Genomic DNA, 24936 nt, shown 5'->3' on the forward strand with positions numbered 1-24936 from the left:
CATTTCATGAGTCCACAGAATGAGATGTGATGGAGGAGCTTTGTGATCAATAGCACTACGCAAAACCTTATCATGCTGTGCGCAGTCAGGGATCCATGCTCGGCAGTAGTTTACCAGTCCCAAGAAGCTCTGCATCTGTTTCACAGTCAGAGGTCTTGAAAACCTAGTCACGAGCTGTACTCGGCCCTGCGATATCTTACGTTGGCCTTCTGAAATCACATGGCTCAGATATGAGACCTTTCTCTTAACCCACTGTAGTTTCTGGTGTGAAGCCTTAAATCCAGCCTGAGCCAGGACATTGCAGACAATCACTAATGCTTTGTGGCAGTCCTGCTCAGTCAGTCCTGTGACAAGGATGTCATCTGCGTATTGAAGAATGCAGGTTGTTTCCGGCAGGTGTATATCAGCCAAAGTTCTGTGCACTACAGCGGAGAATACGGCTGGCGAGTCAACAAAGCCCTGAGGAAGATGTGTCCAGGTGAATTGACGTCCCCTATAGGTAAAAGCGAAAAGCGGCTGCGTCTCTGAGGCCAAAGGGACACTGAAAAAAGCAGAACAAAGATCAATCACAGTAAAAAATCTGTGAGTCGCTGGTATAGAGTTAACAATGGTAGCTACATCAGGCACCAAAGGAGCTAACAGAATAACTAATTTATTAATCTCACGTAAATCTTGCGTTAGCCTCCAGCATTTTTTATCTGCCTTTAAGACAGGATTAATCGGTGTGTTATACGGTGAATGTGTCTCGATCAAAACACCTTGTGACAGTAAATTGTCAATAACTGGAGCAATGCCAACATTCTTCTCTTCCGACAATGGATATTGTTTAACAAAAATCGGATGGTGTGTTTTCATGAGTGCATGATACGGTTTTACCTGGATGAAACCTGCCTCATCTTTGTGAGAGGCCCATAATTTAGGGTTAACTTCATCTAAATTTGGTTCATCAGGCACGACTTCTGTACTACCCTGAAAGAAATCTTCCGGATGTGGCTGTGGCTCAGTTGAGAGCATGAGGACAGAAGGAAAAGACAGTGAGACATTGGTTTCAAAAAACAGAATTTCCATTCCCATTTTATGCATCATCTCTTCCTAAAAGGTTTAAAGGCGAGTTCGGAATTATTGTAAAGCTATGATAAAAATTTGTACCAGTTGGTGTCACCACAGGCAAAAGGTGAGTTATAGGACATGAAATTGGAACCCCATCTATTCCCACGGAGCGGATACTTTTTCCTGAAATGGGACCAGAATATTCACCCCTAGCAATTGAAGAACATGTAGCGCCAGTATCAACAAGAAAACAATAGCCTTTATTGTCTATGCCTATGGGACATTTTTCTGCCAGGAGCCTCCAGGAAACATCTGCAGCACCATCACCAGCACACTGAAGGCTCTTCTGAAAGACAAAAGTCTGACTTTCCAAAAGAGCAGTTGGTATGGTGATGATCCATAACATCATCTCTTCATCTTCTTCCTCTTAATCTCTTCATCTTTTTCCTTCTTCTCCTGATCCCCTGGTGTTGGACAGAAATCCCTCTGTAACCTATAACATAAAGCTGTTCAAACACTATGTGCTCTGTATTTATCTCTATGTGAGGCTCATGACTGGTAGGAGACGAGCTGTTTGGAGGAGAATGAGTCCTCACAGGGGACGAGCTGCTTGGCGGAGACCGAGTCCTCACAGGAGATGAGCTGCTTGGAGGAGACCGAGTCCTTACAGGGGACGAGCTGCTTGGAGGAGACCGAGTCCTCACAGGGGACGAGCTGCTTGGAGGAGACTGTTTAATAATAATTTGAATAATATCAAATATATAATATAAAATATTTCATATAATAAAAATCAAAAGTGATCTTTCATAGTTGAATCCCAGTGGAAACGCGACTGATCCGAAGCTGCTGCTTTTCAGCTGATACACACTATGTGGTCAAAAGTATTTGGACACTTGTCTTTTCCAGCCAGATGTGCTTCATAAATTCACATGCACTTAAATGCACCATACAGCCAATTAACATGCAAACTGTGAAAACACTTCATAGAAACAGAATGTAGAATCACTGAAAGCATTTTAAATGGGATTTAAATACCCGCTACAGAGGGTAGCAGGAGCTTTTCTGTAGCTATTATTGCTTTTATGTTCATGGCACAGGACCAAATATCAGTTTAATTTATCTTTCCATAATGAGCTGGAATAAATCATAAATGCTGTGGTGCCAATGGAAGATTAAGGAGAGAAAGAGTCTCCAGGGACAATGATGATTTCTTGGCCTGGATGATGACTGGTTAATAAGCTGATTTAGATTCCTACAGCTGTGCTCCTGGATCTATGTGCTGAATTGGGTCCAGTACTACAGAGGGAAACACACCAGAACCATGCCATCCCCGTCCAAATACAGGTCCTCACCACTCTGGGGTTAATGACAACAGGTTGTTTTAGTGGGAAATGGCAGACAGGGAAAGACTTTATATAAATATTATATATAATCAACTTTTTCACAAAGAACTTCTTTAGATATAATATAATTCTATTAAATCTCATGCTATAGGTCTGGTATCTGCCCCTGAGTGTCATAATGCCTGTCATTTTGGATGTTATTATTAAGGTGGGTAGTCGATACATCAGGTTTCCCTTCACTGTGGCACACTGACCTGCTTCAGCACATGATTCCTTTATCCTGACACATAGCAGTGTAGGGAACAGACTACAGGCAGCTGCAGGACGTGATGACTGGCTTCTTGGTTACTTTAACAACATGTAGAAATTGTAAACATTGTCCTGATGTAGTCTATAATATGACAGGTGACAGAGGCTTCACCCCTCAGATGCTCCTCACCTCCTTAAATGCAGATGTGGAGCTCCGGATGTCTCAGCTGGAAGATTTCTATACCACCCGGAAAAGGTGTGTAAGATTATCAGGGTGTGTGGTGTTTTGCACAATGTGGCACTGAGGACCAGTTTCCCTCTCCCTCCTGACCTCCCTCCCCCTCAGCATTATGACCCCGAGCCACAGCCCCCTGCCCCACAAGAGGAATATAAACTTAGTGGAAGAATCCATGAGGAGGTCATACGGCGTTTGTAAGTAAGACAAAAATCATGGTTGTTAATAGTTTTTATTGTGACTCGTTGTAGTAAAAGATTACAATCAAGATTAAAAAAAAAAGATAAAAAAAAGATTTGACTAGACAGAAATAAAAAATAATCAAAAGCCGAGACGATTTACAGGATACAATAGCTTTACACTCAGCTTTATACTATTGACTATAAGTGTAAAACTATCATAAATAGCCATAGGAGAAACAGAAAGAGGAAAAAGGCATGTTCAGACTCTCTGTTTCTCTTGTCGGCTTCTTCTTTTTCTATTTCTCGTTTGCTTTTGAATGTTTTCTTGTCTCAGCTGAGCAACATTTTCCTCCCATCGCTCTCGGACCTTCATATAATGATCTGTTTTATTCTCTGAAGTCTTCTTTTCTTCCTCACAGAGATTCTGGGTATCCTGGAGCCCCCTGTTGGTCTGAAGCTGTAAGTTGTTCCTCTCCTCTATGTCAAGTTTAGTTTTCTCTCTTTCGTCCTCTTGTTTTTCTTTAAAATCCAACGTGGGCTCAAACTGAGCAACACATTCCTCCAGTCGCTCTTTCTCTCTGATCAAATGATCTCTCTCCTGCTCTGCACTATTTTTTACTTTCTCACAGTGATTCTGAGTATCCTGGAGCTCAATGGTGGTCTGTTCCAAAGTGGCCTCAAGCTGAGCAACATGTTCCTCCAGTCGTTTTTGTTCTCTCGTCCAGCTCTCTTTCTCACATTCTAAGGTTTTCTCCAATTCCTCATGGATTTTCAGGGAAGACTGAAGCTCCATTGTGGTCTGTTCTAAAGTGACCTGAAGCTGAGCAACATGTTCCTCCACTTTCATTTGGTCTCTCGTCCAGCTCTCTCTCTCACATTCTAAAGTTTTCTCCAGTTCCTCATGGATTTCCAGGGAAAATTGGAGCTTCTTGGTCGTCTGTTTTAAAGTGACCTCAAGCTGAGCAACATGTTCCTCCACTTTCGTTTGTTCTCTCGTCCAGCTCTCTCTCTCACATTCTAAAGTTTTCTTCAGTTCCTCATGGATTTCCAGGAAAAATTTGAGCTTCTTGGTCGTCTGTTCCAAAGTGACCTCAAGCTGAGCAATATGTTCCTCCACTTTCGTTTGGTCTCTGTTCCAGCTCTCTCTCTCACATTTTACAGTTTTCTCCAGTTCCTCATTGATTTCCAAGGAAGACTGGAGGTCCATGGTGGTCTGATCCAAAATCAACTCAAGCTGAGCAACACGTTCCTCCAGTTGTTTTTGTTCTCTCGCCCAGCTCTGGCTTCTCTCAGTTATATCCTGTTCCTGCTGCTTTCGCTCAGAAGCCAAAGTAGCCTCCAGCTTTTGCACCGTCTGTAGCAGAACGGCCTTCTCTTCTTTCTCTTCTGTTATCTTCTCTATCATTAGAAGAGAAAATGCATCCAAGTCTTTTACTACTTTCTCCATGAGTTCCAGCTTCTCCTTTATTTCAGCAATCTGCTTAGTTTTCTTTGTTCTTCTGGTTTGAAAAAACTTTCTCAACCTTCTGAAGAGCTCCATGTTTATGCCTCTTTACTCACAAGCAAAAACCTCGGAAATGAGAGAAACAGAGACGCGTTACCAATTATAGACGTTGCCTTACTGTGACGTCACAGGGAGATGCCCCGCCCTCCGTCTGTGACGTAACCCGGTCTCTCTTAACCTGACACTATGCGCATGCGCACATTACAGAGGTAAAGAGCGGATAAAATATCGTCTTTACAGCTTTTCTGTTGTTCCTGAGAGAAGAGCGTTATTACAGTAATTAATAAGATAAAAACGGCTGTAAACTGTGTATAAAGCGAGTGAATCCGAGTTGAGAACCGGAAGTTGACCGGAGTGACTCTATGAATGTTGCAGAATCATAAATGACCAGTAGGTGGCAGTGTGATGTGTATTAGAGCTCACTGTCACAGCAGGTAATTAGAAGTAGTGGAGCTCTAATGACGTCATTAATAGCGAGGACAAGACACACAGCAGTTTGGGATTCTTTTATTGACTTTATTGATTAATTGATTTGGAGTATGATTGTGTTTCTGATCAAAGTAAGTTCATGTGTATGGAGTAAAAACAACCTGTACATTTCTCACTTCCAGACAGTATTATGAGATGTTCATCTGCTGGAAGTTCATGTTTAATGCTGCATGTTTTATAGGATTTATGAGCTGGAAGAAATGTCCAAACACCTCAATTCAACACTGAGTGATTTTTGTAGTTTGGTAGACTAAAATTAAATACAATAAAAAAGTTATTAACTGAAACTAATCTGAAATAAAACTTAAAAATATAAAGAATCAAAATAAAAACCATCAGTACATTTAAAATTATAACAATATATAACAAGAATAATAATATTATTAGTTAAATGCAGTGCAGTATTACAGCCGAAATATTTTAATTTTAACTAACTTTAAATACACATTTATAAATATTAAGGTTTTTACTGTGTAATAGATTAAAAACTAAACAGACACTTATATTAAATACCAACATAAAGTCATAATTTACTGCAATGAAATTGAAAACATCAAAATACAACAAAAATAAATAAAAATGACTATTAATATGTTTAAAACTAGAATAAATCTGGTTCAGACAGTTAAATACAGTGCAGTATTACAGCCTTATTTCATGTTCATTTTATAAAAGCAGTTTGTGATTATAATAATTATACATATATATATACAGTGAGGAAAATAAGTATTTGAACACTCTGCTATTTTGCAAGTTCTCCCACTTAGAAATCATGGAGGGGTCTGAAATTGTCATCGTAGGTGCATGTCCACTGTAAGAGACATAATCTAAAAAAAAAAATCCAGAAATCACAATATATGATTTTTTAACTATTTATTTGTATGATACAGCTGCAAATAAGTATTTGAACACCTGAGAAAGTCAATGTTAATATTTGGTACAGGAGCCTTTGTTTGCAATTACAGAGGTCAAACGTTTCCTGTAGTTTTTCACCAGGTTTGCACACACTGCAGGAGGGATTTTGGCCCACTCCTCCACACAGATCTTCTCTAGATCAGTCAGGTTTCTGGCCTGTCGCTGAGAAACACAGAGTTTGAGCTCCCTCCAAAGATTCTCTATTGGGTTTAGGTCTGGAGACTGGCTAGGCCACGCCAGAACCTTGATATGATTCTTAAAGAGACACTCCTTGGTTATCCTGGCTGTGTGCTTCGGGTCATTGTCATGTTGGAAGACCCAGCCTTGACCCATCTTCAATGCTCTAACTGAGGGAAGGAGGTTGTTCCCCAAAATCTCGCAATACATGGCCCCGGTCATCCTCTCCTTAATACAGTGCAGTCGCCCTGTCCCATGTGCAGAAAAACACCCCCAAAGCATGATGCTACCACCCCCATGCTTCACAGTAGGGATGGTGTTCTTGGGATGGTACTCATCATTCTTCTTCCTCCAAACATGTTTAGTGGAATTATGACCCAAAAGTTCTATTTTGGTCTCATCTGACCACATGACTTTCTCCCATGACTCCTCTGGATCATCCAAATGGTCATTGGCAAACTTAAGACGTGCCTGGGCATGTGCTGGTTTAAGCGGGGGAACCTTTCGTGCCATGCATGATTTCAAACCATGACGTCTTAGTGTATTACCAACAGTAACCTTGAAAACGGTGGTCCAGAAAATAGAAACATACACAAGAATGTTATTAACTACTTGCACGATCCATGTGGAACAAAGTTCAAAATTCTTGTGCATATAATAATAATAAATATTGTGAATGTAAACAAACATTTAGCAGTAGTTTGAAAAAAAAATTGCTTTTTTACAAAAAATTGCTGTGTTTATTGTGTGTGTGTGTGTGTGTGTGTGTGTGTGTGTGTGTGTGTGTGTGTGTGTGTGTGTGTGTGTGTGTGTATCAGGTCAGTCTCTGAGCATAAGCACTGAATCACTTGGAATTTACTCGGTCAATAATAAAAACTCTTTGCTATAGTTGTGAGGTGAAAAAAATCCAATGTTATTTAAACTTCTCTTTAAATAACAAGTTACAGTTCAGTGGTCAGGGTCATACAGAGGTTTTCCAAGACGGGTTCCACTCAGAACAGACCTCACAAGGGTCCATCAAAGAAGTCGAGTCCTCGTGCTGTGCATCAGGTGCAGAAGCTGCTTCAGAAAACAGACACACGAGTGCTGCAGCATCGCTTTAATCACTTCTTATTTCAAGAAATCTTACCAAGTGTAATTATTTTACTGCACTGGCAAATCATTTGACTTGTTTCTAGTCTGTAGAGTTTCTTCTTAAATCATGCTTTAATTTCTTTATTTTGACGGATATTTTTTGCAGTGGACGCGTCATAAAGTGTGTTGTGTGTTTTTATCCCTGACCACCGAGCAACATAGAGTGAATAAAAATGTATTAATATTCTTCATTCATACAATTCGTACAAGATGATTCATACAAATCAATACAATTCATTTTAGAATTGTATTAATAGTGTAAAGAGTAAAGTTTGAAGTCATCGAGGATGTAACATGACTTTAAAAAAGAGCTGGAATAAATAGAGGGAGAACAGCAGCCGCTGCACAGACTCCAGATCACACACTCTCATACAGTATTTAAAAAGCACTTGTATTCCTCTCAACCGAGAACAGAAAGCTGAGGGTACATTGGGAACAAGTTTCCCAAAACTGTATAGTTGCAATCTGGAAAACATTTTGCCTGAATCATTATTTCTGCTCATTTATGCTGTGCAGATGATTGTGTGGATCCATAGGGTAGTGGTCGTCACATCTGCTTTACACACAGAAGGTCCTTCCAGTGGAACCATGCAGGTTGCAAGCATGAGTGAGGTTTATATATTACTCACAAATTGTTACTCAATCCTGGAAATAAATAAACAGTTTTGCATGTTTCTGCATTGTGGTTGAAACAGAAATGGAGGAAAAGCATTCCAACATTAGAATCAGAGACTCAAGGGCATGGCTCCACTGGGGCTCGAACCCAGGACCTTCTGCGTGTAAAGCAGACGTGATGACCGCTACACTATGGAACCTGCTGCTGAGACGGTTGATGTCCAATGTGCATAAATAGAAACATATCTCTCAAAATCTAACTGGAAAAATATTAATTAAACTTGGAAAATTCACTGACTCAAATGTCACAATCATCTCCACTGTTTTGGGTATGAGCTTTATGAGAGTCTCCTCACTGTTCACATAAGGCTACATAACCCCTACAGAGAGACTGCAGGAGTTCATGTCTCATAGACTGTTTCTCTGCCTCGATCCTGTCCAAAATCACAGACAGAAACGTCTCCTCTAAGGACTAAATAAGACGAAAGAAAAGGATCATCCAATATCCAACTAAATCAAACATGTGTTCAAATCATGTATATAAACAAATATTAAGGAGTTAAGACTTGACTGTAGACCAGGTTTAGGAAAACTACTAGACTTTGTTTAAACCAAAACCTGGAGTAAACGTTTTTACACCACAAACCATATCTACTGTTCATTTTAACAACATCAGGGCACTGAATGAACTTTTACAAATGAGAAAACTCAAATCCACAGCTAAACAATAAAGTTGTTTGAATTTTGTGCACACTAAATAAAACAGAAGATAATAACTGACCTTGTTTACACAAAACACAGATGTGACCGATTTTCCCTCATCTGTCAGACCAGGAAGTTTACAACTCCCTTTAAGTAGTGCAGAAACCCAGTTAGTAGATAATAAATCATAACTGGCATCATGCAGAGTTTCCAATGCACAAGCGATAAGGGATTGTGTTTTGTTGTGTTTGTGCTGTGCAGCATCAATCTGAGGTCTTTTAGCAGTCTTGGGTTGTGACGTGTCTGATGCAGTTCTCTTTTTGCTCTCGGGTTTGTCTGGGTGAAAGTGAGGGCAGAGATGTTCACGGCTTTATTTCCTGAGATGGGATTGTTGTGCCTCTGATTGGAGCTCTCCTGCTTGGAGGGCAGGATTCCTGGAACATGAATGGCATGCCTGGGAGGAGCTGATCAAAACTCAGTAATAGCAAAGGGAACTCGACCTGATGCTGAAGGCTTCTTCATGGGTCCTGCATGCATATAAAATAAATAAATAAATAATCGAACAAAGCTGCATGTTTTATTTCTGCATAATGAATATAGTCTACAATCTGATCATTTCTGTACATGTTAAAGGTGTGTTGTGTAAAATAATTTACTAAATGAAATGAAAGTGCTCAGATCACACTAATGACATTATATGTTTATTTAATAAAACCGTAATATGCAGTAATAATGTGCTTGTATCGTCTTACACACTGAAGACATAAACATCAACACTATAGATACCTTTAAGTGCCAGAAGCTGGTTTTCAACACTTTCATTCCTGTGGAAAGGAAAAGTCTTTATGGTTATGAATAACAATATTTTTATGGTTATGTAGAGAATCCATCATGCAATACTCTGTGTACCTTGTTTCTATATAAATTATGTACTTGAATAAAGTACTGGGTTAAAAGTCACATGTATCATGTATGTATATTTAACATTTTATGAAGATATTATTAACATGTAGATTTCTACAAACATTTATCTGAGAATATTTCTGGTCCTTTTCTCCCTCACAGATATAAAATTGACTCAGATTTTCCATCCACATGCAGATCACCAGGTCGCTGTCGTCATTCCGCACAAGAATATTTTCCTCATCCGTGCTTCATGCAATCTTTAATAAAACAACTTTTTTTTTACTGTCCACTTTTTATTTTCTTTTTTATTTCTTGTAAACAAAGCTCAGTTAGCACAAGCTGGAAAGAGCTGCATTCCACTTCCTGCCAGGTGCGTCACAGTGCACGTCACGCGCTCTTTCACCACTAAGAGCTTCTAAAGATGAATAAAACTAAGAACTCGCCCACACGGGGAATAAAAACCTTCCATGTATCGTTAAAATCCTGCACTCATTGGCTACATTTTCTATGGAACATGTTGTTTCCACACTGCTACTGGCTGAAAATGAAAGATTGGAAATGAAAGGTGGTGCAAAGCAAAACGTCACCACAAACACCTGCAGAGTTCAGTTGTATCACTGATAAGATTCTACCTGTCTTTGTCTTTTTTTAGTGGTTACTCTCATTTGTTTATTAAAACTACATTCTTCCAGCCATATTTATTTTTTTCCACCAAAATATCGTTCTTTATGCGAAACTTACTCTAAAACAGATACAAACAAAAGACCACAAATGCTCTACGGTATGTTGTTCAGTGGAAATTTATCTTTCCAAATAAACAGGAATTTGCAGCAATTGTGCGTTTGGATGCGTTTGTGACTCGTTATTACAATTAGAGTGTAAGTAAGGTTTTTTTATGCATGTTGTTTGTGTGTACTGTTTACACAAATTTAGGAAATACATTAGTTATAAGCGTTCCAAAACAGTGATCTAAAATCGATGCTTGAGGCTTAGACCTTTAGAATGATATATAATTTATCATGATAACTTATACCCCTTTTCATTTATTCTATTGTTAACTTACACCAGCAAACAGTGGTCACTTCAGGTGGCTGCTTTTGAACTGTAGGCTCCGCCTCCTCTGGTCAGGCTCTTGCTCTTGATTGGTCCTTTTTTCCCCAGGCCTCCATTACAATTACCAGGTGACTTCGCCTACATATAGTAGAGAGCTGAAGACAGAGCCAACACAAGGAGGGGGAGTAGAAGAAAACAGCACAGACACGTAACAGCATCGTCCTGGTGCATGTTAAAAATAAAGTAACTCTGTTACCGTTACCGTATGGTGCGTTACCTGTTACTTTTTAAATGAATGAATTTGGGCTGAAGTGTAGACTACAGTCTGACCTGTTTACAGCAGAGACGCATTGTAGGATTGGAGGATGAACCACTGTAAACACAAAGAAGATGCACTGTGGCCGTGTCTCCGTTTATTCAGGTCTGTGCGGCAGTAATGGCGAGTCGAGGCGAGAGCAAGACGAGTTTCTCAAAGTGGAAATACGCTCATTATTTCACTTTAGTTGAGCATAAAGACAAAAACTTTTTAGTCAAATGTAAGCTGTGTCTTTCTGATTTGAAGGTCGTATCTACTGTGATAGCAACACCTCGAGAAGCTCCATGCCTGAGGAGCTAGAAGCTAGAAGCTAACCCGGTGTTATATTCTACATCAGGGGTCACCAATGTGGTGCCCGCAGGCACCAGGTCGCCCGCAAGGACCACATGAGTCGCCAGCGAGCCTTTTCTAAAAATAGCTGTTTCCTACCTTGTTAAATGATTGTTGATAATTATTGTGAGAAATCATTAACATGATCAGTGTCTTCACATAGATCAGGGGTGTCAAACTCAGTGTCAAATCTGGCCCGCGAGATGATTTTATAAAGATCTATTATTATTGGTATTAATGTCCCGGCAAAATGAAGCGCTGATAACACAAACTACAGATCCCATAATGCAGCGCTTCAGCTGTCTTACAGATCGTAGAGTACCTGGAAACATTTCAGCATCAATCAAGCTTCTGTTGATGTATTTAACCCTATTGTACAGTAATTGTGAAACCCCTCACATTGGCAAAGAGAAAAGTTGATTCTGAAAACAGAGCACTTTTATACCGATGGGATTCTGAGTAGATGTTTACTGACACTGGCGGTAAACACATGTGTCTTATTTTTGGAGCGAATGTGGCTGTAATTAAGGAATTTAATCTAAGATGGTACTACGAGACAAAACATCAGGAGAAGCTGAAAAACCTGAATGCAGAGCAGAAGATCCAGAAAGTAGAAAAGTTAAAGAAGAATCCCCCATTTCAGCAGATGTTTTTAACCAGAGCAAAATCACAAAGTGAAGCTGGTGTGAAAACAGAGGAGAAATCAGTCACATCAGCCAGTTATTTACTGAGGGACAGTTTCTGAAGAGCTGCATGATGAAGCTGTGAGACGTCTTGTGTTTGACAGGAGATATTTTTATGAAGAGCAAAATATTCTAAGTTATTTAAAGTTTAAAATTATTTTTTATAAAATGGCATAAAAGCAAAGAAATCAGATTGTTTTGATTTGTTGTTATTTTAATGTTTACTTAAAAGCACAATTTTTATTGATTTGTTCAGGGTTTTTTCGCAGCATGTTCATATTTCTAACTTGTATAATTTTGACAGGAGATATTTTTATGGAGAGCTATTTATTTAAAGTTTAGGTTTATTTATTCTGGAATAATATTCCTGTCTGTTCTTATCCACATTTATGTTAAAAAAACATTGTTTTAGTGTGTTCAATAAATGTTTATCCTGTTCGGCATGCGACATAAAGTGTTCTTTGAGATTCGGCCCCCCTGTGAAATTGAATTTGACACCCTGATATAGATGAATATCATTAATTATTAATAATCACATATAATTAAAGGTAAATTAAGCAAATCTTTTATTTCAGAATTGTGTATCAAACTGGTAGCCCTTCACATTAGTCGGTACCCAAGAAGTAGCTTTTGGTGTCAAAAAGGTTGGTGACCCCTGTTCTACATTGTTAATAGTTTTCATACTTAAGCTGTAAAGGGGACAATTTTTAAGAGCTCAACACAACAGCTTTTATGATGCAGAAGCCACTTTAGTTTTTGATTGTGAATATATTATTCAGCTTGTTTTGTTATTTATTTCAGAAATGCTTGTGATATATTCAGTTACTTTTTGAATGAAGTAACAAGTAACTGTAACTAGTTACTATTTTTTAGTAACAAGCACAACACTGGTGATTAGTATAGTATATTTATTTCAAACTCATGTAACCTATTTACTCCAAGTATAATAAAAATAATAAAAATAAATAGAGTAGAATAGGGTCTGACTAATGTTATGAGTCTGTAGGAGAAACAAAAACAAGGCAGACTTAAGCATGTTTATTGGGAAAGAAGAGTTTGTGGGCCGTTGCTGCTGCAGAAGACATGGGTGAGCAATCAGGATCAGACTCAGGGGAAGATATGGGAAGATAATAATAATGATCAGGTGAGAGAACGGGGGAAGTAGGAGAATAATCAGTAGGGGACCAACATGAAGGATAAGGAGGAGATGGTAGAGTTGATGCAGGAATGCAGGAGTCGTCATAGTCTTGATTGTTGGTCTGTGCCACCTGATGATAAACAGCAGGAAGGTCAGACGAGGTCTGTGTGCCCATATCACGTGTAAAAGTATTCTTCACAATGCGAGGAGGCAGACAGGGGTTCTCTGGAACAGCTGGAGTAGAGAGATGTTCAATAAATGGAGCAATCTCAGTGGTGAGAGAGAAGAGCTAAAATTGACGATATTGTCGGAGGAGAACGCTCCTAAAAGCTGTCCCAGAACGTCTGTGAGATGGAGCTGAATAAAAGAAACCAACAGAGATACGATGTAAAAGGGTGACATCACAATGACTAAATATAAAAATGTATATGTTCATTTAGGGACAAAAGTAACAAGATTATAAATCAGGGGTCACCAACCTTTTTGACACCGAGAGCTACTTCTTGAGTACCGACTAATGTGAAGGGCTACCAGTTTAAAACACACTTCTGAGATCAAAAATTTGCTCAATTTACCTTTGATTATGTTATTATTAAAAATTAATGATATTTATCTATATCAGGGTGTCAAACCCAATTGCACAGGGGGGCAAAACTCAAAGCACACTTTAGGTTACGGGCTGAACAGGATAAACATTTATTGAACACACTAAAACAATGTTTTTTGAACATAAATATTAATTAAAAACAAACAGGAATATTATTCCAGAATAAATAAAATTAAACGTTAAATAACTTAAAATATTTTGCTCTCCATAAAAATATATAATCAAAAAGATCATTCTGAGAAACCAAAAGCAATTGGAGAAACATGAAGCTCAGCTGAGGGCACTTTGGGTTCTGACTATGAGAAACAGCAGAAACAGAAAGCTGAACCTCTTCAAGCCCAAAGAGTCGCAGAAAATCTCTGAGGAAACAAAGATTCTTAGGTGAGGGAAGAGAAATGAGGATGGAAACCCGAGAGTGACTGGAGGAAGCTGTACAGCTGTTCAGCAATATGACTTCAGCACTAGAGAAAGAAAACCAGAGAAAGAAAAAGAGGAGATCAAGCTGGACATGTCCTACATATAATAAAGTACAAAAATATCAGTGATTATTGTAACTAAATATTTTTTATTCCTTCAAAATAAATAAATATCTTAAATATAGTGTGTGTTTTGTTTCTATTATTAAATTATTAATGGACATCATTTAAATTTAACTAATAATTAAAATCCACATGATAAAATGTTGGGAAAATTGGACAAAAGTAAATGATAATAAAATAAAGGTTCTGTTTAAACCCAATTTTACATGAACAGAAGTTAAAGTAATAAAATAAACAGGTATTATACAGTATTCACAGCATCAGTTTAAATATTAAATCACAATAACACAGAGATTAAATCAGTTTACAATACATGAGTTCTTCATGGGTTCATCTGATGCACACAATACTATAAAGTTTAGTTCCAATGCAGCCTCATAACATCATAGTTCAACTATAACTTTTGACAACTGCAGTTAGTAGAAAAACATCAGAAAGAACTATTTAATAGATTCATTTTAATAATTTAGTCCATTCAGTTTGGTCAATTCAGTTAGAAAAGATTCGATTCGATGATTTCGACTTCTTAGATTCAGTTCAAGTGACTCGGTTCAAGAGTTCAGTTCGGTCACTTCTAGTCAAAACAATGAGTTCGACCAAGTCTGAATCCATAGATAGTTCAAGAAATTTCCTTTCTGCAGTCTCTCAAAAAGAAACCAGCAGGTGGTCAGAATGTTTCTACTCTGTTCCTGGGTTAGTTTCAGGGGTTCACCTCAGTCAGCTTCATCTGGTCTTTTATGATTCTACAACATTCATATAGTCACTCAGGTCAACTTCCGGATTGTGTGTAATCTTCCCTCTGTAATCTGTACATGCGCAGAGTGAGTGTGTGTGTGTGTGTGTGTGTGTGTGTGTGTGTGTGAGAGAGAGAGAGACAAAGAGAGAGAGAGAGAGAGAAAGAAAGTGAGTGACATGATGATGTCACAGGCAGAGGGCGGGGCATCTAGGTGTGATGTCACAGTGTGACACGTCTATATAAACCAGAGCGTGCTTTTGTTTCTCATTTGTGAATTTATCAATTGTAAGTAAAGAGACACTAAAATTGACAACCACCAAACAAACAAACAGCAGCAAGAAGCAGCAGCGATTAGCAGCAACTAAGAAAAATTACAACCTCTCTTCTATTGAATATTTCTTTATACAGGTACCTGGTAAGTCATCTAAATAATTATAGCAGAATATTGTACATTATTTAGTAGAAGACTCGAAAAGTACAAAGTCATTATTTAGCGACATTAGCATGGGTAACTAGCCGGCTAGCTAAGCTTAGCTTTTATAGTTTAGCTTTTTAAATTAATCCAACAAATTGACCTAATAATTAGTATAGATCTTATTAGATACAATAAAGTAGCTTAATTTAACCTATTTAGCCCATATTTTAATCAAACTCATGTAACCTGTTTACTCCAAGTATAATTAACATAATATACTAATAAATAGAGTAGAATAGGGTCAGACTGGGACTACAATTTTAATAATCCCTGCAGCCGTGGCATGTTTTATCTGTTGTGGAATTCCTTGCCATTGTTTAGACAATACGTACAGCTCCCAGTGTATAAAATTACAGGTGAAGAGTCTTCTACAGAAAACATCTCCACAGATATGGATCAAAACATCTATGTGGATTTGGATGGAGGGATTATGGCCCTAATCAATGAGAAAAAATGACTGTAACAAACGTTTCCTTATAACTAAAAGCACTAAACCCTTTCTACGCTTTAATTCTGATTCTTTGATAATATCGTATATAAATCATGTTGTTGTTGTGTGTATTTTATGCTGTGTGCAGGAACATGGCAGCTGGTGAACAAAGGAGGCTTCTGCAAGGTATGCGTCTGCATCAAGGCACGTGTGCGCACATCGAAGCATGTGCTGAGGGCTATCGCTTCAACTTTGACACCTCTAGAGCTACCTGCCATGCTTGTTTTTTCCTTGTTCTTCTAAAGCACCGCCTGTGGTGCCTGGAGCAGCCCACCTGTCCTTTAGGTAAACGGTGCCATCATTTACCCCGTAAATGGTTCAGGTTTCCTCCAGAAAAGGACGAATTTGTTTGGAAAACTGATGCGGACCCGTTCAGACCGGTGATCGACATTCTGCACCACGCTGACATGTTCTCCCCAGATGGAATGTGGCTAGATTCCATCCAGAACTCTGTCTATGATCTTCCTGCAGGACTTCAGCTGATCACCCGTATCTTTCATGTGCGTAGGGTTATTACCCTTGCCCAATCGTTTGAAGTTCCTGCCAGCTCGCTGGTTGCTCCGGGAACTCACAGTTTTCTCTTCACGGACTTCGTCATGCAAAGCACCTTTGTAACGTACTACACCATCACCTTCTGTGGCTATGTTCTATGGACAACTGAACCAGCGAAACATCGTGATTGGAATTGTCGTCCTATCCTTTGTCGCAAATGTCACACAATCAGAACAGACTCAATGGTATTCTTATCGAGACGTCACGGTGTTGGTTTGAGGTTTCACGATGAGGTGTGGTCTGCACTGAAGTCTCACAGTTCTATATCTGCTCCCCTGCCGCACTGGATCAGACGGCTATCACCCATTCTAGTAAAAAAAAAAGGAAAAAAGAGAGAAAAAAAAGGCAAGTGAGTCTGGACATCAAGGACAGGAACTGAAAACTAAACCTCTCCATGTCCAATAATAATTAATAAAATCAATAAAAATCTAAAATATGAAATCACTTGTTTATTGAAGTGTTCGACATCATTTAAATCCTGATTCTAAATCAGTGTTTCTTAACTGAAGAAAGCTTTTAAACTAAATAATTAAAGTCCACATGATAAACTTTTGGGAAAATGTGACAAAAGTAAAATTGCACAATTATTAAAAGATGAACTTAAACCATGATTTTTGTCTTCCTTTCAAATGGCATATGACCTCCTCATGGATTCTTGCATCTTGTTGATATCCCTCTTGTGGGGCAGGGGGCTGTGGCTCAGGGTCATAATGCTGAGGGGGAGGGAGGTCAGGAGGGAGAGGGAAACTGGTCCTCAGTGCCACATTGTGCAAAACACCACACACCCTGATAATCTTACACACTTTTTCCGGGTGGTATAGAAATCTACCAGTTAAGACATCCGGAGCTCCACATCTGCATTTAAGGAGGTGAGGAGCATCTGAGGGGTGAAGCCTCTGTCACCTGTCATATTATAGACTACATCAGGACAATGTTTACAATTTCTACATGTTGTTAAAGTCACCAAGAAGCCAGTCATCACATCCTGCAGCTGCCTGTAGTCTGTTCCCTACACTGCTATGTGTCAGGATAAAGGAATCATGTGCTGAAGCAGGTCAGTGTGCCACAGTGAAGGGAAACCTGATGTATCGACTACCCACCTTAATAATAACATCCAAAATGACAGGCATTATGGCACTCAGGGGCAGATACCAGACCTATAGCATGAGATTTAATAAAATTATATTATATCTAACGAAGGTTTTTGTAAAAAAGTAGATTATATATAATATTTATATAAAATATTTCCCTGTCTGCCATTTCTTACTAGAAACAACCTGTTGTCATTAACCCCAGAGTGGTGAGGACCTGTATTTGGATGGGGATGGCATGGTTCTGGTGTGTTTCCCTCTGTAGTACTGGACCCAATTCAGCACATAGATCCAGGAGCACAGCTGTAGGAATCTAAATCAGCTTATTATCCAGTCATCATCCAGGCCAAGAAATCATCATGGTCCCTGGAGACTCTTTTTCTCCTTAATCTTTCATTGGCACCGCAGCATTTATGTTTTATTTCAGCTCATTATAGAAAGATAAAATAAACTGATATTTGGTCCTGTGCCATGAACATATAAGCAATAATAGCTACAGAAAAGCTCCTGCTTCCCTCTGTAGCGGGTATTTAAATCTCATTTAAAATGCTTTCAGTGATTCTACATTCTGTTTATATGAAGTGTTTCAACAGTTTGCATGTTAATTGGCTGTATGGTGCATTAAAGTGCATGTGAATTATGTGAATTTATGAACCACATCTGGCTGGAAAAGACAAGTGTCCAAATACTTTTGACCACACAGTGTGTATCAGCTGACAAGCAGCAGCTTCGGATCAGTCGCGTTTCCACTGGGATTCAACTCTGAAATATTACTTTTGATTTTTATTATATGAAATATTTTATATTATATATTTGATATTATTTGGTTGGACTTTTCTTTCCTCAGCATCACTTGGATTTTCCTCCTGTAGCTTCGAGAGACGCCGTGTTCCAGGTGGAGGATGAAGACCCTCTGCCGGGATGAAGCGAACTGTACGACCCCTGGAACGGTGAGTTTCTGAGCTTTATGGATTTTATTTTCTTTAAAACACAGAGTTGATCATTTATTATAATTATTATTTTTATTATTATTATTATTATTATTATTATTATTATTATTATTATTATTATTAATATTGAGAAACAAATCACCCATAAAATCCCCAAACAGGCGGAAAGGTGATGAGGACCATCGGTACCTGAGTGAAGAGGGGAAAAGCGATGTTCCTCATTTTGTGTTTACTCCTGATCATTAGCATAAAGATCACAGACTTGCAGGAAAAAGTGGATACATTTGTCTAAAATAAATAAAGAATGATAATAAAGAGTGATAATATTTCCATAAATGTTGCAGTGAGCAGAAATGGACCTTTCGGCTAATGGTGTAGGAGACATCATCATTAGCCTCATGCTAGCCGGGTTTGCTAGCGCTGCTTTTGTGTTTATTTTATTAGAAACGTCTACTTTTTGACTAAAAGATGAATAAAACTATATTTAATAAGATATCATAAGCTACATTAGTACATAATTTTACTTATAGTTCACAAAAAATCTGTGTAGTGTATGACTGAGTTGTTCCTCTGTGTGCTTCAGTAACTGCTGTTAAACTGAGAGGAAAGAAAAATGGGTTCAGTTCAGCAGAAATGAACTGATAAACAGTGTTAGGAAAAGACAAAGTGTTCAAATATTTACTCAAATATAAATTGTGATAACTTGTTAAAATGTTTTTAATTGTTTAATAGAGGATTTATTCAGGTTTAAACACACAAGCTGGTGGTGAAGGTAATATTGATTATAGATTCCTTTCACGAGACGCATCTCACTGTGTGTTTGTCTCTTCAGACACAAGAAGACGGAGACAGGATACAGCATCAGTCTCCTTCAAGCAGCTCGTCCCCTGTGAGGACTCGGTCTTCTCCAAGCAGCTCGTCCCCTGTGAGGACTCGGTCTCCGCCAAGCAGCTCGTCCCCTGTGAGGACTCGTCTCCTCCAAGCAGCTCGTCCCCTGTGAGGACTCGGTCTCCTCCAAGCAGCTCGTCTCCTACCAGTCATGAGCCTCACATAGAGATGAATACAGAGCACATAGTGTTTGAACAGCTTTATGTTATAGGTTACAGAGGGATTTCTGTCCAACACCAGGGGATCAGGAGAAGAAGGAAAAAGATGAGGAGATCAAGAGAAAGAAGATGAAGAGAAGATGTTATGGTCTCCTCTCTGAGCAACAGTTTAAAGTCTCATCTCACTCGTTTCTGTTCAGTATCTCACCTCAGTACTGGGGATATCAAAGATTCCTGTAGATGATGTGTTGTGTATACAGTAGAACATCAGCTGTAGGAGAACCAGGGAATAATTGACCAAACAAGAATTTAAATATTAAGATTTTGCAGAAAGGAGGAAGTTGTTTTTGCTGTGAACTGATCAAATCTCACACTAGGGCACTTTGTATTTGTGGAAGTGGTGTTACGAATCTCACGTGTAAACATTTGAATTGTTTTTATGCCTCGTTAGTCTTAAAACTAACATTTATAGAACTGACTAATAGAAAGTGTTTTTTTTTTCATGGATCACCTCAAATCAGTGTTACATTCATTGTGTGTGTATAATGATGGCATGTCAGTTATAAGGGTGATGAAGGAAAAGTCAAATCTAAATGAAGTTTGTCACTTTTTTGTTTCTTGTCATTATTTGTTGTCCTCCCCATGTGCTGCTGTACACAGGTGAACAGAGACGTCCATTCCACACCAAACTTTTTACAGAAATCACCAAATCTTGATTTTATTACTGCTGAGATGATTTTTATAGGAGTTTAGTTTCTGATTTTAATACCAATATAAAAATCCCATACATATTATGGTGTAGTCGTGGACCAGTTGAGAAAACACTAAGTGCTTGTAAAAAGACTGGCAGCAGATCAAAATCAATCACATCTTTCATTAATGTTTTTTCTTTTTTAAATACAGTTTTGGACTTGAATGTATTCAATAAAAAATATGTATTACAGTTAATTTACCTTGTGATTAATTTACCAGATTATTTTATTCTTATGATAATTTCTTGCTTACAAACGTCTTAATAAGTAGATGATTATGATTGAAAGATAAACAGAGACTATAAATACTACCATGTGTTTAAGTAAAACATCTGTTTGTGTTCAGAGTTCAGAGAAGGTAAGTATAATGAATAATCTAAGGGAAATTAAATAAAGTGTTTGTTAAAAGTGCAGTGTTGTCAGGAAACAGAAGGAAGCGAGGCCAGGTAGCATGAATGAATGATTTATTTTCTAATAGCTCATAACACAGATCTGACACGCGCTAATCACGTGTTCTCTCATTCTCTATTTTCAATGCACTTCTACTCCCCCTAATGGTCACTTTAGTATAACAACAACAGGTCACCACATGCAGTACAAACTAATTACCCATCAAATTAAACCCCATAATTTTTTTATCAAAATCACATTCCAAACTGCAAACACGTGTTTTCTATTAAATAATATAATTCTAAATATTTTAATACCTTACTGTGTCTAAACAGAGGAGCGCTATAGGAACTGGTGTAGGGTTTACAATTACACACCACTTCGCTTGTCTTTACAGCACCCGTTTTCAGCTTCCGCGTCTGCATTTGAATCATTGAAGCCCCGCCTCTTTTGTGACGTCGGTATCTCTGATAGCGCCCTGGACTTGCTTTTATTGTCATGACAACTTTGTTGTGCTGCAGTTCAACACAAACATTTACTGATCACAGCAATGAAGCGCAAACAAACATCTGAAATGTTTTTAATTGTTTTTAGTGATAAGCGTCAATGTTTTGAACAATCCGCTCTCCAAGACACCAAAAAAGATTTTTCAGCCAGAAAGAGCGACTTTCAGAAGAAAGAAGGAGAAATAATGACAGATAATAAGACGGGTAACAGCTTTTATTTTGTAGATAAATTTAACATTGCCAAGTGCAGAGATAAAAAAGGCAACATCAGAAGACCAATGAATGCCTACATGGTTTGGGCGAGGAAACAGAGGCCCATCTTTTCCAAGGCCAATCCAAATAGCAGCTCTGCAGAGATCAGCATGCAGCTTGGGATCCAGTGGAACAAACTGAGTGAAGAACAGAAGAAACCCTACTACACTGAATCATGGAGGCTTAAACAGGAACACGAACAGTTGTTTCCTGGTAGGTGAACTTTCTTTATAGACAAATGACAAAATAACAAAAACAAATTCAATTCTAATACTTTTATTGTTTTTATGTTGCTTCTTACTCTTTAAATTCTTCTTTTCTATCATGTAGATTGGGTTTATAAACCGCTTCCAAAGAAGGGAAGGAGAAAAGGCAGTGTGCAGAGTAGTGACTCACAGAGGAGACCTGATCATCAACCAAACCACCACATAGTCATGAACATGCCAGAAGAAGTACCAGTCCATGACCTCGTGCCTGAAGTTAGTGATCAGTTCCCCGGCCTTAGCCACCAAGAACTGCTGTCTCCTAAAGACTTCTGCTTTGATCCTCCTCTTTTCCCTTCTGTTTCTGAGTCGACTTTCTGCCAGACCAAGTGAGTTAGTAAACTGCATTGGAACAGTTTCAGAAGAATGACATGCAAATGAAGTTTTACTCTGCATCTTAAATAATCGCCATAATCGCCACTCATTTACTTTAATATGCAGCTAAAATTGTGCACTTCTGTTTACAGCACCTGCTATGGGTCTGAGTGTACAAGCAGTGAGGTTCAGCTCGAGGACGAGGAGGAAATCACTTTGCTCAACAACGACATCTTTTCCATTTTGAATGAGGAATATGGCTTTTTTAACCAGTCTGGAGCCCAGAATCATACTGAAGACCCCCACAACAGCACAGAGATCCTGGATTCTGTACCAGCCTTTGATGTCGACAGCTTCGAGGATCTGTTGAAGCAACTTGAAGAAATGGAAAATGATTCAGGAATAGAGGAAGATGGTGAAATACGAACATTTCATGTACTTTAGTCTGCATGTTGTTTCACCATCTTCATTTTTTTAATTTATTTAAATAAATAAAGATTTTGAATTTCAATCATGTTTAATGTCTCTTCATCACAGAGAGCTTCCAATGATGGTATTTTTTTTCTTGAAATTCACTTTAGTAAAGTCAGTGATGTTTGATGTCCTTAAAGAAAAGAAATTTGACAGAAACTGAAGTTGAGGTATTTTCTTGCAGCTTTAGTGCTTTGTTCATTTTGAGCTCTGAAAGCAATATAGCTGACAGTTAATGTGGGGCAGAACCTGATTCACTTAAACATCTGTACTTTATAATTAATCACATGGATTGGCACAAGAAAGTGGATGATCTTTCAGCAGTTATTCTGACAGGGTTAACACTGGATTCACCTCACAACACCTGAACACTACTGCTGGATGGAGCAGCGGGTGCGTGCACGAGCGGCGGTTGGTGAATGGAGGGTGGAGCCGGGGGGAAACGAGCGGTGAGAAGCAGATCTGTGGCTGATGGGACTAATCAGTGTGTGTTCCTGTCTGATGAACTGTTCTGTATTGGTCCTGTTTACTTCAATAGTAAGGAATGTAGACCTGAGATCCTGATTATTGGTCTTTTATTACCCATAAGGCAGTGGTTTTTAACCTTTTTTGAGGCGTGACTCATTGTTTACATGAAGAAAACATGCCCCAAGATTCCCCCAAGAAATTGCAGTTTAGACACAGAAGCTTTGTGTATGTGAGGATCCTCTATAATTATTTGGAGAAAGAGTCTGGTGTCATTATGCCATGGCTTGGGAAGTCGGGATGTTGTTAATAAATGTGAACTGATTTAATGTCATACAGTGTGTCTGTGTTCTACATTACAGTGGGGTCTGAGGTTCGGTTCCTACCTGTGTTTTTCTTGTTCTGACTTCTGCTTCAAATTCCTAAATGTTCTTTAAAAACCAATTTACAGTAATTTTCTTTTCCCCCTTTTTCTTTTACTGTCTTCTATTTGTTTGTGTTTCTTTGAGGATACAACATACAATACAATACAATACAATACAGGTGTGAATCTACCTGTATTTGAGAGTTTATTTGTTAATTATCCGCTAGGTGGCAGTAATGGCACACTTACCAGTAAGCTGTAGAAGAGCTCATGATCTTCATATCACTTCACTTCTGCCCTCAGACTCTCACTAGTGTACAGAGATGATTGTGGATTAAACATATTAATGTGTGAATGTTAGATTTTGCGATGTTTCTTCTTATTTAAATCTGTAAAAAATACCAGGACTAAAAGGTAAATAAAACCTGTGTTCCACAATCTTTATTGTTCTTTTACCAGGTCGTAAGTGTTCCACCTGCTGCAAGTGTTCCACCTGCTTTACTCCACTCCTACTGCTGTAGCGCCCCCTACCTCCACCCCCACCATTATACAGCCTGCACTTACATTATCACTGCTCATTCTTTATTTTTATATTTTATAGTCATATTGTCTTTTATTGGATGGAAGATTTTGTGTTTTCTTCAAAAGGGAAATCAGATCTTTACATTTTCAGCACACAGTTTACAAAGTCATAGTTTGCTGGATCCTTCAGCAAGAATTCAGCAGCCAAACCTAATGTAAATGTACCAATGCAGATTCATGTCATTGAAAAAGACCTTCATATGTCATTATCATCATCATCATTATTATTCTTAAGTTAATAATATACAATATGTGTCTTTACAGCCTGGTAGTCAAAGTCCATCTCCTTCAGCCAGTGATTCATCTTCATCCAGTCCTTCATCTGCATCCGGTCCTTCATCCGGTCCTTCATCTGCATCCGGTCCTTCATCTGCATCCAGTCCTTCATCTGCATCCGGTCCTTCATCTGCATCCAGTCCTTCATCTGCATCCAGTCCTTTATCTGCATCCAGTCCTTCATCTGCAGCCACACCTGCTGTTTATTCCAGTTCTGCTCCTCTAATTATTTATTTCTGGTATTTTAAGCCACTCAGAGACTTGATATCATTTTACTGTTTATAAATATTTGTGCTAATATTATATAGTTGTGTTATGATTTTACTTTTGTGGATTTACTGCTATTTGTATCTATTGTTTTGTATTTGTATTTGTACCTTTGTGTGTTTGCATCAATTATAATTTATCGTTTGACATTTTTGTAGCATTTTCAGTTATTAAAAATAAAATGTTTTATTGTACATAGAACAGTGACTCATGAATTATTCTGTGAACCTGCTGAACCCATTATCATCTTCATTATTATTATTCTAATTATTTATATATATATATATATATATATATATATATATATATATATATATATATATATATATATATATATATATATATATGAACTTTATATGTTTATGATGTAAACAATTATAAACTCAATCTGAACAGAGTGGGGATCCTGATTATGTTCCTCATCAAAAACCACTAAGAACCTAAACGTGATCTTCAGTCAATTTAGTGATCATCAGCACAGACCTCATAGTCCTCACCAGAGTCTGGATTCTTCTGAAAACACACA

General features: G+C 38.2%; 2 protein-coding genes across 2 annotated transcripts in view; one reads left to right on the forward strand and one right to left on the reverse strand.

Moving 5' to 3' along the window:
- The window catches only part of LOC310734048 (uncharacterized protein), a gene marked incomplete at its 3' end in the record, with an annotated part of 170190 nt that overhangs the window by 73910 nt on the left and 71344 nt on the right, over nucleotides 1-24936 (reverse strand). The window lies entirely within an intron of this gene.
- The window catches only part of LOC310731514 (uncharacterized protein), a gene marked incomplete at its 3' end in the record, with an annotated part of 236384 nt that overhangs the window by 68657 nt on the left and 142791 nt on the right, over nucleotides 1-24936 (forward strand). The window lies entirely within an intron of this gene.

This window comes from Silurus aristotelis (genome assembly GCF_946808225.1).
Source record: "Silurus aristotelis genome assembly, chromosome: 1".
In the NCBI taxonomy this organism is placed as follows: Eukaryota; Metazoa; Chordata; class Actinopteri; order Siluriformes; family Siluridae; genus Silurus; species Silurus aristotelis.